Raw genomic sequence first — 13,771 nt, 5'->3', positions numbered from 1 at the left:
GCCAGGTGCATAAAATAGCTTGTTTTCATGGTTTACATGCAGTATAACAAATGTGACAGGTCTTGTTCAGCACTAATCATGAAGCTGATGGACATCAGTGGTAACATGAAATGACATTTTCACAAAACACATACTGCAACTTGTAGAAATGCTGGGTGTCCTTCATTAAGGAAAGCACAACATTAAGAAATTCTGCATGACAGATGGAACAGTGATTAAGGTACTTGAGGTTGGAGCTCTTTTGTTCACATGTTCAATTACATGGTATCTCTTTGAGGTATCGGCTGTTTTGTTTATGTTGTAAATTTTATTATTTTTTGTAGTAAACAGAAATTGACAGTTGTCTCAGTGTCTGTCCTTTATTTTCTCTGCCAATAGTTTCTTAAAAGCACTTCAAATTCAGCATGTTTGAATATCAGCATACAACCACAGTGGCCACCTCATCAATATTAGGGAAAAATCATATCCTAACTACATTGAATGCCTATCAGCCTGATGTGCCAACTGTCTTAAGCCCTGGGATCCTGGGATTGGAAGTGTAGGATGGAGTATTAAAGCTTCTCAGACCAATGACTCTAGTTCTCTCCTAGGCTGGACACAAGAGAGCTACCTTATTATAGTAAATCTATTCTAAGATAGGAAATTTACTTAGTATGTTGGAGCAACTTAGCCACCTCTTGGAGTTTTATGGGAGTGAGGTTTGGAAATGGTTTTGCAATCTGAGAGCAGAAGCAGAGAGGAATATGAAACTCTTTAATATTACATATATTTTAAAGCATTTTGTCATGGTCTTTGGCTAGTATATGTGCAAGATAGAAATGTAAAGCATACAGTAATTATGTGTATGTGGTGATGAATCTTCAAGCAATATGAAAGGTCCCTGTTCTGTTTCTTCAGCTAACTCTCCTCAGGTGCCCTATTGTCAGCAAGAACAGGGTTGGAAACTCACAACATAAGATGCAACAGTAAACAAAAAGGAATTTAATTGTACTAAAGATCAACACTCTAACTCCTCCCAGAGTCTGACCAACAAACAGATGGAAGCTTAGAAATTATTAAAAATCATTAAAAAATCACAATCATTATAAAACATATATAATTATAAAACATTTATAATGATTGTGATTTTTAATGCCTTTTAAATTTATTTGTGTGTTTTTGTATTTGATATTACTGTATGCTGTATACTGTATGCTGGTTTTATATCTGTAAGCTGCCCCGAGTCCCTCTGGTTACAAAAATAAAATTATTATTATTATTATTATTATTATTATTATTATTATTATTATAGAAATTAACTGGGTCAGTGTAGATCCAGCCTGAATCTCATCTCTGGCCCTCTGGTTCGGGGAATAGGGATGGTCACATCACAAAATTAGGTTTTGGGATGAATGGGATCATGTGTTTGATCTATGGTCCCTTCTATACTGCCATATAAAATGCAGATTCTCTGCTTTGAACTGGATTATATGGCAGTGTAGACTCATATAATGTGAATTATCTGCTTTGATAATCTGAGTTACATGACAGTGTAGAAGGGATGTGTGTTTCTATTGATTTCTCCCAAAGAGATTCTCTTTCAAGCCTCCTTTCTGTGTTCTTTGTCCAGATTTGAGGTTTGTCTTTCTTCTTCTTCAAACTGTAGACTTCATTCCTGAATACTTCAAACTTGTTTCTTCAAGGCCCCTTCTACACTGCCATATAATCAGAATATCAAGTCAGATAATCCACATTATCTACTTTGAACTGGATTATCTGAGTCTACACTATCATATACCATATTTTTCGGTTTATAAGACGCACCTGATGATAAGACGCACCTAGTTTTCAGAGGAGGAAATGGGGAAAAATAATGGGGAAAGGAAGGGGCCTGAGGCTGTCAGGAATGGTGGGAGTTGAAGTCCAAAACACCTCGAGGGCCCAACTTTTTTCCAATGGGTACTATTGGGGCCAGGGCGGGGGCGTGGCCTGGAGGAAAGGAGGGGAGGGGGCTCCTCTTGCCTGCCTGCCTGCTCGCCCTGCTTCGCCTCCGTCTTCAAATGGGTCATCAGCTGACTGACCGGAGAAGAAGCGGCGTCTGCAGCTCCGTTTCCCCGCGTGTTGTCTTTCCGCGCACGCCCTCCTCCTCCTTTCCCCGGCCAGCCTCCGAGGGGGAAGCCTGAGCCATGGGGAAGGGGAAGGGGCATGGGGCGGGCGGGGGAAGGGGATCCTTTGCCAAGTGACCTGGCAAAAGGCTTCGGAACCCGCGGGTTTGTTTTGGAGAGTGAGGGAAGGGTCCGGCGCGCATTTCTGTGGGCGCTTCTCCTTCTTGGCGATGATCCTTGGCTGCCCCGCGTCTCCCATCCGGAGCCCTTGAGCCTTCCTCGCCCGCCATGGGCCGCCGCGAGTCTTCGAGGAAGGAGAGGACAACTCCGGCTGGTTCCTTCTTCTCTTCCTCCTCCTCCTCCTTCCCGCCAGACTCTGGGAGTTTCGCGATAGGGAGGGAGCTTTCCTGCCGAGAAGAAGAGACCCCTCCGCCTCCTGCCTGGGTGACCTTGCGCCTTCCGACGCCTCCGGCCTCCCGCCGCCCTCCTTGGCTCCTGAGGCTGGGATGAGCGCCTCCGAAGAAGGAGGGGGAGGAGAAAAAGGAGGAGGAGGAGGCGCCCGCCTTTGGGGTCCTCTCCTCTCGCTTTCCCTTCCTTCCTTCTCGCGCCTCCGTCCTCTCCCTTGACGCACGACTTTCTCGGGAATCCCTGCAAAGCAGCGCCGGCCTCGAGCTCTCCCTTCTGAATCCTGAATCCGACCTCTGGGTCGTGTGGAAGAAGATCTCACCCCTGCCAGAGTCCCTTTCCAGGTTGCTTCCTGCTTCTTCTTTCGCGCTGCTGCTACTGCTGCTTCTCTTCAACACTGTCATTGGCAGCAGCGAGATATGACATGAGGTCATATTGCGTTTATTGCGTTTTCCCCCCTCTATTTTTTTTTGGGGGAAAAAGTGCGTCTTATAAACCGAAAAATACGGTAATCTAGTTCAAAGCAGATAACCTAGATTTTATACAGTTGTGTAGAAGGGGCTCAAGTCTACACTGCCAGATATAGGGCCTGTCTGGAAGTGCCCTTACTCCTTTTGAGAAATAACTGTCCCAGATGCAGGACTGAACTGCTGGTACCTGCTTCTCGCTGGAAAAACAAAGGCATGCCTGCCTAAAAATATATATCCTTAATGGATTTAAATTGCATCCAACACATTAGATTTGGTAAAAATATGATTAAATATATATTTTATCATATATCAGAGCAAGGATACATGAAAGGCTACAGTGATTTCTCCCCAGATGACTATGTGGGTCATGCGATGAAAGGGCGACTCTAATGTTATGTAGTCGAGGTCATTTGCGATCAGAGTGGAATGGCTTCTTGGGAAGGCTTTTGCGGCTGTTGCCTTGACCCAGGGTTCACCAGGGAAGCAAGAAAGAGGCAGTGAATAGCAGGATCCAGACACTTGGACAGGAGGAGCCAGACACTTGGGGAGAAGGATCTATATACTTGGGTAGGAGCATCTATACACTTAGGTATGGAAATCGGTGCATTTGGATAGGAAGATTCATACGTTTGGATAGAAGACTTCATATACTTCTTATACATATACTTGAATAAAATGATCCATACACTTGATAGAGGATCTATACACTTGGATAGAAGGGTCCATACATTTGGATAGGAGGATTCATACATGTAAGGTCCTCCAGACAGGGCCCAAAATGCAGGCCCTGTCAGACTTTTACCTGAGGTATCAAAACGACGCCTCGGGTAAAGTGAAGTAATTTGAGACAAAGCAGATAAACCCTGCTTTGTCCTGAATTACTTTGATACTCCATTAAAACTGGGTCTTTTGGGCGCCCGTGGAGACTTAAACCTACTTCGTCATGGGTATAAACCCTGTCTGGAAGGGCCCTTAAATGGGATATACTTGGATAAGAAGATCCATACACTTGGATAGCAGGATCCATACACTTGGGTAGAAGCATCCATACATATCCAGGAGGATTCATATATTTAGCCCCCTTTTACACTGCTGTGATGTCTTACTTAACTTTTCTCTCCTCTGCTCTTTTCCTGGTTTGGTTTCTCTTGGGTGGACTGTTCTATTTGCTCTCATTTAGGGGTGGAGTTTAAAACTCCCCTGTAGGCTTGGGTGAGCTGGTTCAGCCCTGCTGTCTGGGAGCTCATCTCAGAGGCCTTTCCCCCTCCATTTTCATTTCATATCAGAGCTTCTTAGAGTTAGGTCAGAGAATTGTCTGGGTTCTTTTAGCCTGGCAAACCAAAACAGGCAATCTATATCATGTACTTACCTCATAGTTTAGTTGAGTATTTACCAACATAGAAAGCATTTGCCACATAGATATTAAAGCCTAAAGAAAGTACTTACCTCATATTCTTTTATAGCCTTTAGTTCTGTATTTACCTTATAGCCTAAAGTATTTACCTTATAGCCTTAAGTATTTACCATCAACATAGCTAGAGCTTACCATATAGTTACTATAGCCTTTAGTTCTGTATTTACCAACATAGCCCAAAGAAAAGTATTTACCTCCGAGCATAGAGCATATCATAGCTTATTGTATTTACCACATAGATATTATAGCCTTAGGTACTTATAGCTATTGTAATTCAAAGTACATACCTCATAGTTATTATAATGTATACTTACCTCATAGCCAAAAGTAATTTAATTTATAACCTTGTGCACCAACCTTACAGCCATTTTAGTTGAGTATATACCTTACCTCAAAATCCTTATAGTCTTAAAGATATCACAGCCAATTTAGTTCAGAGTACATACCACAAAGCCTATAGCATTTTACTATTATCGTTTCTGTATTTCATCATCATTAGTTCATATTTTACCTCATATTATTTCAAATACTACAAAGAGTTTATTTCCAGCGTGATTAAGCTCAATCTACAAGTTTTGATTCTGTTATATGTTATTTTGATTCATTATTCAAGAATACTGACTAAAGTTAACACTGCCTTTGTTCAATAAACATATTTTTGGTTATCTTTATCCAGTTTCAAGAGTGTTTACTTTAAAGGGTTTAAAGTACATCATAGGGTAAATCGATCACCGCTGAGTAGCCAGAGATATAGTTACTTTTCCCTCAGTGTGCCGTCACAACTGCTATATAATCCAGATTATCAAAACAGATAATCCACATTATCTGCTTGAACTTGATTATATGAGTCTACACTGCCAGATAATCCAGTTCAAAGCAGATAATTTGGCTTTTATGTAGCTGCGTAGAAGGGGCAATAAAAGCAGTAAAATCCTCTGTGGAGGCATGACAAGACTCACACAAAGATTTTTTTAATGATATAGTAAACACAAACTTACTGTAAAATATAACCTGAAAGGTATGAAAAAGATGAAAATCAAATATGTGTGTGCATGTGTTCATGTCCATAGTTCTCCCCAGTTGGGAGGTTGGTTTTGTTTTTACCATAATAATCATTGCCATGGGGAGATGAAGTAAAAAGGCCTGCACATTTTAAATGTAAATGACATTGCCATGAAGATAAAAATATTCTGACATGTAGAGGGGAAAATGTTACTTTCTATTTATGACATATATGCATATGACCATACATAATTGGTTCCATTCATATTAATATTCCATTCCATTCATTCTAATATATTGAGATTCTGACCAAAGCTGCTATTTTCCTATCTCATGCTTGAATATCTATATTTATGTATATTGTGTTTTCTATCTACTTTAGCATAGCACAAATGAAGCAAATAGAAAATTTCATTTTATTTGCTTTGTTCATCCTTTTAGTCTAATTAGAAATAATTTTACTGTCACTTATAATATATGCATAAATCTTGCATTAATCTTCTTGCAACCTATTTGGCATTTCAAACTAAGAGTTTTATTGCAATTCTTATAATTAACCAGTCTAGTGAGATCTACGTTTTGAACGTATGTGACTTCTAAATCACAGGAATTTTCTCCTTAGCTCTCTCCCCCTCTCTCTCAATTCCCAAAAAATAAGTTGTTCCAAGCATGGAAAATATATTACTGGAAGTAATATCATTGAAGAAGGATTTTGTATTCATAAATTGCATCTTAGATTAGAATTTGTAGAGACAAATATTTAAGAAGGGATATTCTTTCCAGCTTCCTCTGCAACAGTGAAATAATTCATGTAATGCATGTCAAAAAGGCATAAAGTTTTCATACAGCATAAATGTTAGGTCTCAAAAACACTAATTAGAACTTCCAAATCTTACAGTCAGCATTTACCTGTGATGAGTAACATATATATCTTCTTCTTCTTCTTTTAGACTGAGCCTGCACAACATGTGAGTCAACAAGTACATGCCGTTTATCCAGGGCCGGCCGGAGAAAATTTAAAATATTAAGCAGGGGTGGGGAAAAGCGCCCCCCCTGCCGGCGGCGTGGGAGGCGTGGCCATGTGTCGTGGGAGGCACATGGCCCTGCCTCCCGCGGCGCCGGCGGGCCCCGCCTCCCGCGCCCTGGCCCCGCCTCCCGCCCAGCGTCCCCTGGCCCCGCCTCCCACGCAGCGTGGGAGGCGGGGTCAGGGCTAGTAGCGCGGGAGGCGGGGCCAGGGTTGGCCCCGCTTCCCGCGCTACACACCCTCGCCCGTCTGGCCTTTCCGCTGCAGTCTGGCCAGCTGGAAAAGGCCAGACGGGCGAGGGTGTGTAGCGCGGGAAGCGGGGCCAACCCTGGCCCCGCCTCCCGCGCTACTAGCCCTGACCCCGCCTCCCACGCAGCGTGGGAGGCGGGGCCAGGGCACGCTGGCCAGGAGGTGGGGCACCACCCTGACGGTGCCCCGCCTCCCGCCCAGTGCGCCCTGGTCTAGCTGGCCTTGTGGCCTGGCTGGCCTTGCGATCTGCGCGTGCGCCCAGCAATTTAGGGCGACATGGCCGATCTGAGCTGTGCGCACTGGGTGGGAGGCGGGGCACCATCCGGGCGGTGCCCCGCCTCCCGCCCAGCGTGCCCTGGCCCCGCCTCCCAGTGCTTTGCAGGAAAATCAGCCAAACAATCCAGTTTTCTGTAAAACTGGAGAATAAAAGGTAAGTTTTTAAAACCAAATTTAAGTCTTATGGCAAACATTTTAGAGAAGAAGAAAAAATGGGCACTGTCACAATAGAAGGAATAGTATATAGAAAATTAAGCTACTTTGGAATATAGAACTCAAACCAGTGGATTTGAATTTCAAAACAAAAGAGATTCAGTCTGCACCATACATTATGAAGACATTCTTGGCTGCAAGAAGTGGAATAGATTGCCTTGAAGAGTAGTGGATTACCTTTCTTTGCAAGTTGTTAGATACATTATTTGAATATATTTCTTTAGTTGTATGTTCCTGAAAAGAAGAATATTTGACTAGGTGACCCTTAAGTACTTTTCAACTGAATGAACAATAATTTCAAGTTCTTAGGCAATGTCTCAGACCTTTTTTTGAGAGAGACATAAAAATATTTCTTTCACTATGGTTAATAGCTTAATTCAGTCATATTGTTGACTTTTAAAACATTTTTAACTGTAATAATTTAAATGTAAACTACCCAGTCTTGGGGGGAAAAAACAGGATATAGAAAAAAGTACTGCTACAACAACCAAAATCATTAAGAATCTGTGAGTGTGTCTGGATAAAAGAATTCAAGTAAGTGAATTCAGTACAATACATGAACATATTTTGATGGTACTTCAGCATCAGGCAATGGAACATGGCATTTCTAGTGGCATCCACAGTTGAGCAGAGTTTATTATAGACATAGCAAAATGAATAACAAACTATTGCAAAGTACTTGGATTGATGCCTACATTTTCTTTCCTTTAATTGGCCCAAAGAAAGTCTGGTCACTTAGTTTTGGGACAGTTCTTCAAAGAAGTGTGGCAACTTTTTAATGGTTGGGTATAAGGATGTGATGTCAGTTCTCATCAATGTCACAGCATATAATGGTTTTCAAGAACTCCTTTTGAATTGCAGGAGAACAAAGCCTACATAAAAACAGGTATTTCTTACTTAGGAACAAGGAAAATTACATATTATCTTGCCCAACATATAATGGGGGGAATCAGTTTATTGTGATGTGAGTCACGAACTGACTGCTTTAATTTTTACAGAGAACACTCTAAATGGGTTCCTGAGTCAACTCAAACACAAATGACCTCCTATATATACAATTGAAAATGAATCAGTTCAGTAAATAATATATCTGGCAAATTAATATACTGTTTAAATTCACAGTAATATCGAACACCATCAAATGGATTGTCCCATATACATAGAAATGCAGTCGGCATTAAATTCACAGTAATAACAAGCAGCCTCAAATGGATAGTCCAATATACATTGAAGTGCAATCGGCGTTGTATATTCTATTGCCGAGAAGAGTAAGTTCGCCACGACCGGTTTCGGCCCTGCATCAGGCCTTCCTCTGGTGGTCTGAAAATAGTTACGTACACTAACATAAGTAACAAAATATATCCATAAAACATCATCCATTGCCTAATACTAACATGGTTCCAAACTTAACACTTGTTCTCTTTAGAGATACATGTCATTTACATTATGAAATGTATATCAAAGACACCAATAGTTACATACACAAAATATAAGTAACTACCTATCCATTGAGTAATAACTATAAACAACATTACAATATACTTACATAGTTCCAAATTCAACACTTGTTCTCCTTAGAGATACCTGTTTTTTACAGTGGAATCTAGGTCAAAGGAACAAGGAGTGGCCATAAGCATTAAAGAGTTACAAACATCCAAAAATTTGTTTTTAAACAAATTGTATATTTCTAAAACAGTATATACTCACGGGATACTCTGCTGTGTGTTAGGTTCTAATTGCGAGTATGAAAAGCATCAAGGGTTTAATTTTTAACCTTAATAAAGAGTAACAGAGAAATGAAACTGTGCATTTCATAATAAATGATTTGACTGAAAGAAAAATGCTCAGTATAAGTATTCATCAATCACATTTTGTCATAGAACAACCTCACAATATTTTTTTTCAATAATATGAAATGTTGATTTTGTCAGCACTTTCTTTGCAATACATTTTCTAAGGGGAGTCAGCATTTTAGTACTGTATATATATTTTGTAATAAATTCTTTAAATGCCTGCAAATATAATCAACAGTGTTTGAACCTGTGTTGGGTTTTCCTGATTTCCCTTGTTGTACTTTTCAAATATTTCACAATAGTGTCAGCATTTTGAAAAACAAAACAGTTGAACCTTATCTTTTGTTCTGGCATCTATCTTTTTTACTTGCCGGAAAAAACTTGTAGTGTAATTTGGATTCATTTTCCACTTTTTTTACTAAGGCTCTAAGTAGATGCAGATATAGTTTTGTTATATAGCTCTTTGAAAGTAGTTACATTTTTATTCTACTTAATAATCACAAATGGAGAAAAGAATCTCTGATGAAAACCATAACAGAAGAAAATATGAATTATTGAAAATATCTCTTGAACTGAGATGAATTACAAGAGGACATGACTAGCAAGAATAATTGCCAAATTTCTGATATGCAGGCCTTGAAGATCTATCTTCCCATCCAACCAAAAATGGTCCAAAGAAATCATAACACAGCCACTGAGCAATCAGCATGTATACAGGAAGGATTTTTAAAAAAATAAATATTTACATGGATACCTTTTAATATCACACTTTATACCGCACTACAAAAACAATAGAGAGATAATATATCTGTTAAAAAACCTACACAATAAATGGTATATCGTTCCTTTCCCCATCCATTAAAATTGACTTCCTGCTCTTCTCTGATGGAAGTATGTTAACTTATACACAATATTCCTCCATCTATAAATGACATTATATTTACTACATTTTCTTATAATAAATAACATATTTTCCTCTCTATATATCAAAACCTATATTGCAACATCTCCTTTGAATACAAAAAAGATTTTTAAGGGAAGCTTTTTTACATGGATTTGTTCAGATAGATTAATTTTAGCATAACCTATTAGTTGTAAATTGAGATCCATATCAAGAGAAAGATGGAATATGCATAAAACTATGTATCTTCTTATTTAGTCATACAAGTGTAAAACAAGGTTGTGTGCTAGTGCCTTCTTCATTTAATATTTACATTAACTCTTTGACTAGGAGTCTCTCTGGTTCAAATTTCCATCCTCCTAACCTAGCAGGCAGACCTTTCTCAACCTTCCTTTATGTAGATGCTGTGGTACTTCTCTCTTTAACTTGCATTGGCTTGTGGTGGTTATTAAATGCTCTGGGTAGTCACTGCAAAACTGAAAAGCTAGTAATTAATTATAATAAGTGCAAGGTCCCAGTGTTTACCAGGAAATGGAGTATACATCAGAGGCAAATAAATGAGCATCCAATTGATCAGGTAAAATCTTATAAATATTTTGGAGTGACTTTTCAAGCCTCAGGATCCCTGAAGGCTCAATCTACTAATGCCATTGCAACTGCTCAGAGAAGTATCAAGTCACTTACATTCTTCTTTTTTGTTAAGGGAGGACATGTTCCGTCAGCTATACAAGTCTTCAACACTAAGGTATTGTCACAGATGTTATATGGTGCACAGTGGTGTGCACAATTTTGCTGCCATAGAATCTACACAGATGAAATTTTTGAGATCTACCCTTCACCTTCCTAGTTGTGTGATAAATGCACTTTTATGATTAGAAACAGGCCAAAAGTCAGTTGAGTCCCAGGCATGGCATCTTAAAATTCTAGTTAAAATGTTGTTGTTTTTTACCCCTGTGGGACTGATTCTATTAGTATTAACTGATAGATTCCATTCTAGATGGAAAAAGACATTAGATGAGAAATTCTGGGCCCTTCCACATTGCCATATAACCCAAAATATCAAGGCACAATCCACAATATCTGCTTTAAACGGGATTATCTGAGTCCACACTGCCATATAACCCAGTTCAATGTGGATTTTATACAGCTGTGTGGAAGGGGCCTCAGTCATGGAAAGCCACCGGGTGATCTTCGGTAAATTAAAGTCTCTTAGACTAAGGGCCCATTCACACTACACATTTATACTGCTTTTATTCCACATTAACAGCCATCATATGGAATGCTAAGATTAGTAGTCTGGTAAGATATTACAGAACAGTAGCTGTAATTTCTAAATGATCTGACCATGACAGTTAAAAGTGGGACAATAGAGATATTATTCTATAGTGAGAATGGACTCTAAAAGGAAGGGAATGGCAACCTTCTGATCAAATCTTGCCATGAAAACATGATTGTATTGGCACAAATCAGTGTAGATTTGATGGTTCATAACTTCAAAAAACAGTGAGGAAGAGGAAAGAAGGGCTATGGTTAGCTTATGTTTACAATACAATGCTGAGTATATGCCATTCTTTGTGCGTGAGAAGTGAATCTTCTAAAGTGATTAATCTAAAAGTATTAAATTCCATTGTTCTCATTTGAGGCCATGATAATAGTTTTCAAGTTATATTGCTTTATCCTGCAATTTTTGGAGAAAGGACTGCCCTCACACTGTTTTTCACATGTTGCTTACCTGGGACAATAGGTTCTCTGTCTGATTGGGACCCCTAAAAAATCATAACATGAATAATTCATAATATGACTGACAATTTGTTTTTCAGTTTGTTTACTGAATTATGTGCAAGTTTTAAACAACTCAGTTTGTATGAATCCCCTGCTCTTCCATCCTACAGTCATATTTTTTTATTATCTGTGTGTGCATGTGCTTTCTCTTGTATTATATAGGAATTAAATTACAGATTTCTTTGGTGCATAACCCTCTTCCAGTTATATTTCCCTGACTAAACAGGTATGGAAAGGTTTGCTGCTTTCTTGATAATATTGGTATTTTTGGAAATGTTCTTATTAACTATTCTCCTTTGCAAATTACAGTAGCTACCTACTGTTTAGTATTACTGTTTAATATATTGGTAAAAAGAGACACTGAAAGCCTTGTTTCTTATCAAGACAACAAACACCTTGCTTTCAAGAAGTGAGGATAGTCTGATCTCACAGGAAACAGCTTCACTGGAATAGACAATAGCTAATTTGAAAGTTCTTGTATGATATTCAATTTTTCTGTAGCTTTCTACTAGCCAGTGTTTTCTCTGGCAATTGTCTTCAAGTCATGTGCAATTTTTGAACAGCAATGATATACAAGTGATAATTGATAACCCAGTGCTGTGTTATGAATATGGATGCTGCCTATTAGAGTGATGATTCTTATACTGTGGGTCCTGAACACAAATTGGGTCCTCTTAGCTCAATATTGGGCTCCTGAAAAATTTGACATGAGCAAAAAAAAAATCTGGCCATCATCTTGTGGCTGTTTTATAAATCTACCTGAATCTGTTTTGAAGTGTTTTACAGTAGATACTGCAAAAGATGCTTCAGCTACACTTAATCTTAGGTATGATACCTACTTTAGGAATGGGCAGAACAGCCAGGGAATTTTATGTGGTTCCTGTAAAAAGGTTTGGTAAAATATTTCCTTCAAATTTAATTCTTTCAGAAGCATAAATGGTTTCAGGTGATAAGAAAAAGGAAGATCATACATCAATGATAGTCTTCACTTAGAATTTTTGTTTACTCTTCACTTAGGATTTTGTTTAATTTCAGGTGGTAAGGAAAAGAAAAAAGTCAGTGTGGCGTAGTGATATGAACACTGGAGGTCAGAATTTGATTTCCCATTCAGCTGTGAAAGCCCATGGAGGACAAATCAACTAAATGGTGGTTAAACAAAGTCAGAGCTAATCTGGGATAACACAGACCAAAGCCACCTTATCACAGCTTTGGATCATGAAACTAAAGTTGTGCGTGGCTCTAAATTCTCCCTGGGAGTTTGGAGCAAACCATGATATTAATTCCATGTAAACAGTTGCAGCCATCCCACATTTTCTGGCCTTGGATAACCTGAGAACACAGGATGTCACTGGGTGTAATATGCCTTGTTTTGGGCACTTGCTGTTTGGAGTGATGTTACCCAGAGTGATGAAGCAATAGGAGGTGTGAGAACTGGGAAGTGGAGATTCCTTTTCTCCCCCTTCCCCTTCCCACATTGCTCTAATACTCCAGCCAACATCACTCCAGGTCATAAGCAATCATGGCATGGCTGGCTGCCATGACAAAGAGAACTGGGAATAGGGAAAGGAAAGGTAGATCGGAAGAAATTCCTCCTGTCTTTGCAAGAACCCAGGGGTGGGGTGCGGGGTGGATCTAAACTATTCCAGGGCCAATCCAGTTTTCACCAGTCTCAGGATAAGTGGTCAGTGTAGATGCAACCAGCATGACTATATCTAGGCTTTCTTAATATAAAAATGTTAGCTTGAATTAAGCCACATGATATTTTCTTGTAGTGAAAACAAGAGCCCCATACAGGGAGAGTTCAATTCCCATGTTGCGACAGCTCCTCTGGCTGCCTGTCTGCTTCCGGGCTAAATACAAAGTGATGGTCATTACCTTTAAATCCCCAAATGACTCGAGTACAAGTTATTAGACCAATCGCATCTCCTCTTACAAACCAGCTTGGGCACTGTGGTCAGTGGAGGAGGCCCTGCTCTCGGTCCCACCTCCATCTCAAGTGAGGCTGGTGGGAACAAGGGAGAGGGCCTTCTCCGTGATGACCCCCCACTTCTGGAACTTCCTCCCTAAAGAAATAAAGATGACCCCCTCCCTCCTCTACTTCAAAAACATCTGAAGACTCATTTTTTGCTCAGTAGCATACAGAGAGGAGGAGGATTAG

This window comes from Anolis carolinensis, chromosome 5 (genome assembly GCF_035594765.1).
Source record: "Anolis carolinensis isolate JA03-04 chromosome 5, rAnoCar3.1.pri, whole genome shotgun sequence".
In the NCBI taxonomy this organism is placed as follows: domain Eukaryota; kingdom Metazoa; phylum Chordata; class Lepidosauria; order Squamata; family Dactyloidae; genus Anolis; species Anolis carolinensis.
The sequence above is the reverse complement of the archived record's forward strand: the minus strand, read 5'-3'. Positions refer to the sequence as shown.